Consider the following 4,609-nt stretch of genomic DNA (forward strand, 5'->3'; position numbering starts at 1 on the left):
TTTCATTGGGATTTTGTTTTTCGATAAACATTTTTACACTTATTCAACCAGTTACCATTAATACAATGCAAAAACCCTAATTCTTCACAGTAAAGTTTTGTTTTTTTTTTTTTTTTAAATTTTTTTTTTCAAGGTTTTTTTATTTATTTTTGGGACAGAGAGAGACAGAGCATGAACGGGGGAGGGGCAGAGAGAGAGGGAGACACAGAATCGGAAACAGGCTCCAGGCTCCGAGCCATCAGCCCAGAGCCTGACGCGGGGCTCGAACTCACGGACCGCGAGATCGTGACCTGGCTGAAGTCGGACGCTTAACCGACTGCGCCACCCAGGCGCCCCACACAGTAAAGTTTTAAAATGACACACATTTGTATTGTTGTACGCTACGTGAGTTCATTAAATATTCAACGCTCCTCAATCTATTTGGCTTTTATTCCTGTTTCTTGGTACTTAGCGCCACTGAATGGCAAAGTAGGATCGGGGTTGGCCTGTGTCTCCCTTCCTCAGCACAGTCCAGCACCGTGCAGCTCTGTGGACTGTGGGAGACTCGGCTGGAGAGCCCGTTGTGGCTGTGCTGTGCTCTGTAGAAAGCTGTCCTTTGGCAAGTTGAGGTGGGTTTCCAGTACTGTATAAATGTACTGAGAAATACAACCCCATTCAGAAATGGTGCCTCATTTTCCAGGGTGTGCTTTACAAAATCACACATTTCCTACCTCTTTTAACATGTGCGTAAAAATAAACTTGCAATGTCACGTGGGTTACCGTGATTTTGGGTTGACGGACTTGTGATACTTGAGAAATCTGCTCAGCATTTACATTTTTATTTTAAAAAACAGTTTAGTAGCAAACTAAAGGGACTAAAACAAGGGGAGCCTACTCTGAATTCTAGAACGAAAACCCACTTACACAATGTAAGGCCAGCGATACTGCTTCAATGCAGTTCAGTGTATCCATTGCCTTTGCTGTGCTTGAGGTGGGTGTAAGTTCATAGTGTCGATCAGAGTGCCCCCCCCCCGCCACCCGCCCCGGAGAAAATGTTCACCAGTGGCTTGAGTTTTATTCCCTAGAGCTTCACAGTAGTTTGCCTCAAGCTACTGGTCTCAGGCTTCTAGGGCCAGCTGGGCAGGGCCTAAGGTGGCCGGAGCTCCCAGGCTGGTCACCTGGGAATTTCAGAGAATTCCCACCATCACCTGCCGTGATGTAGAAAAAGTTGAGAAATGCCCTGATGGCAGGGGCACGTCAGTGATGTTCCTCTTTTTTTCTTCTTAATGTTTATGTATTTAGAGCGAGAGAGCGCAAGCAGGGAAGGGGCAGAGAGGGAGGAAGAGAGAGAATCCCAAGCAGGCTCCACACTCAGGCTCAGGGCAGAGCAGAGCCAAACACGGGGCTCGATCTGACTCTGAGATTATGACCTGAGCTGAAATCAAGAGTGCGGCGCTTAACCAACTGAGCCACCCAGGTGCCCCAGTGATGTCACTCTTGTCCACAGTGACTGGGTGCGTGTGTGCGGTTTAAAACTGAAAGATCTAATAATCCTGCCAGGTAATGTTCTGGCAGCAGTTCCCCTGGGGAGCAGAGGTTTGCGAATGCGTGCGTTCATTTATTCATATTTCACATCTCTCCTCAGTCCACATAATTCCTCACTCAACCCTGCCCGCTCCCTGGCCAGTTTCCTCAGGTGAACCAGCGTGGAGAAGTTGGTAGAGAAGACTGCTGCCTGCGGGGGGGCTTTGGATGCTTCATCCCTGCTTGACCTTCAGAGCACCTCGTGGGGGAGGGGAAGGCGGAAGCTGGGAGCACCCACAGTGGCCCAGTTAGCTGGGGGTGTGTGTGTGTGTGTGTGTGTGTGTGTGTGTGTGTGTGTGTAATTCCCGGTGCTGCTGCTTTGCTGCCTTTTAACCTGGTTCATTTGAAACCTGTTTTCATAAACGAAAACTGAAAGAACTGTAGGAAACTTTAGGTACGATATCTTTCTGAAGCTCAATGCCAAGATGTAGAACTCGTGTGTGATTTTGCTGGTACGGATTCCAATGCCGTGTGTCAGTGAAGGAGTTGATGAAAATGAAATGAATAATGTGCAAATGTAGTGAGAAAAATGTGAAATAAAAGGCAGCCATTTTAGCATCAGAAATAGAGACAACTACAAGCCTGTTCTCTCCTTAGTTTTCCAATCTATTACATAATACCTTCCCTCACCCATTAAATAATCTAAACGTATGGTTCATTTATTAAGCAAATACTGAGTGTCAGCCTTGTCTCAGGTAGTGTAGGGGCAGGAGACACAGCGGGAAACACACAGGTAAAGCCCCTCCCACTCTGGCCAGAGGACAGGCAGGGGAGGGAAGGGAGGGGGGAGATAGGCAAAATCAGAGTTTGTGCAAGGTGTAAGTGCTCAGGAGAAAAACTAGTAGCATGTTGAGTGGTGGTGGTGGTGAAGGGGACAGGAAGGTGCCTTGAGGGAGAAGAGTTCAAAGTCTGTGGGAGGAAGGACTAGTCCTGGGAACCACAGCTACAAGGTCCTTGTAGGGGGAGAGTCTGTGGTCAGGGAACCATAACGTGAAGGCCAGTGTATTGAGTGTGGTGAGCGGCGGTCGGCACGAAATGAGATCAGAAAAGTATCGAGAGCCAGATGGACAGCCTTGCAGGCTATTGCAGGGACTTGGGCTTCCTCCGTCCCCCACTGCGCCTTCCCACAGGTGCCATATGAACCCCTTGCAGATTCTTTTTTAATGCTCTTTTTTTTTAATTTTTAGACATTTTTATTTATTTTTGAGAGATGGAGAGAGACAGAACGTGAGGGGGGTGGGGCGCACAGAGAGAGACACACACACAGAATCTGAAGCAGGTTCCAGGCTCCGAGCTGTCAGCACAGAGCCCGATGCGGGGCTTGAACTCTGGGACTGTGAGATCATGACCTGAGCCAAAGTCGGCCGCTTAACCGACCGAGCCACCCAGGGACCCCAAATCCCTTGTGGATTTTAAGCAGAGTGACATGATCTGATTCTACAACTCTGGCTGCCTTCTTGAGTATAGACTGTAGGGGGACAGATAGAAGGCCACGGCCACAATCTAGGCTAGAGACGATGGCTTAGACCAGGGTGGAGTGGTCATACGAGGATTCCAGAAATATCCAAGAGGATTTCCTGATGGATTTAATGGGGGGTGTGGCTAAAGGAAAAGAATCAAGAATGACACCAAGGACTCGGGTCGAACAACTGGAAGAATAGAATTGCCATTTATTGAAATGGAAAGACTGCTGGAGGAGTATGTGTCTGGGGGAGGGGTATGCAGGAAGAAGGGTGCACTGGAAGTGTGAGCAAAGATTTAGGCACATCAGGACCGAGATGTCTATTAGACACCCAAGAAGCAATGTTGAGTAGACAGTAGGGTCTCTGAATTTGAGATTCAAGGAAAAGTCTGACCTGGAGATAAAATTATTGGATATAAATTTACATGTAGGTAGCATTTAAAGCCATAGGACTCAATGAGATGAATATCTATTCATTGATGAATGAATACATAAAAACAGAAGTGATTCCATCACTGAGCCGGGAGGTACTCCAATATTGAAAGGTTGGGGAGATTATATGGCCTTTTAATTATACTATATATACTTAGGCACAATCCTTGACAAACTAGATTTGGGGTTTTTAAGAAACAAAAAGTAGAGGTGTTCATAAGAATTAAATAGAGGTTGGGGAGACTGGGTGGCTTAGTGGGTTGAGTGTCTGACTCTTGATTTCGTCTCAGATCATAGTGCCAGGGTCGTGGGATGGAGCCCTGCCTTGGGCTCTGCGCTGAGCGTGGAACCTGTTTGGGATTCTCTCTCTCTCTTCCTCTGCCCCTCTCCCACTCGTGCTCACTCTCTCAAAATAAATAACCTTAAAAAAAAAAAAAAGAATTAAACAGAGGTAAAAAGCATGCTGTAGGGAATATTTAGCCTTCTGAAAGGTCACTTGCAAAACATCCATGTCTACGTACATGGTGGGAAATTGGCGGTGCTCCCAAGGTTTTTGTAAATAAAAATAAGTAGATTCCACGTTGTTCTGTAATTTTGCATAGCACATCCTAAAGAGTCCAGTAGGTGGCAGAAAAACACTCACTAACTCCATTATAAGTTAGAGCTCTTTCTCACCTTTTTTCCCCTTTTTCTCTCCTCTCTCCTCATGGCTTCCCTTTAGAGCCCCCTGAATTAAAAGATATAAATGCTTATTTAACTCCCAACACTGTTATCATGAAGAAAAGAAACCAGTATTTTCTTTAGAGGGCCAGCAGATATCATTCGTCTGTAATTCAAGTAACAGGGGAGCCAGGTATATGGGGGATGGGGTACTTCATTTGGTTTGGAAATGTATGAACTGGGAGATGGTCTTCAGAGGAGTGAAGTACAATAAACTACAGTGGGGCTGTTAGGCCATATTCATTTTTTTTTCTTTTGAATGTTTATTTGTTTTTGAGAGAGAGTATGTGTGGGGGAAGGGGAGGGGCAGAGAGAGAGACACAAAGAGGATCCAAAGCAGGCTCCGTGCTGTCAGCCAAGAGCCCAATGCGAGGCTCGAACCCACAAACCCATGAGATTATGACCTGAGCCGGAGTTGGACACTTAATCGAT

This window comes from Lynx canadensis, chromosome F1 (genome assembly GCF_007474595.2).
Source record: "Lynx canadensis isolate LIC74 chromosome F1, mLynCan4.pri.v2, whole genome shotgun sequence".
Classification (NCBI taxonomy): domain Eukaryota; kingdom Metazoa; phylum Chordata; class Mammalia; order Carnivora; family Felidae; genus Lynx; species Lynx canadensis.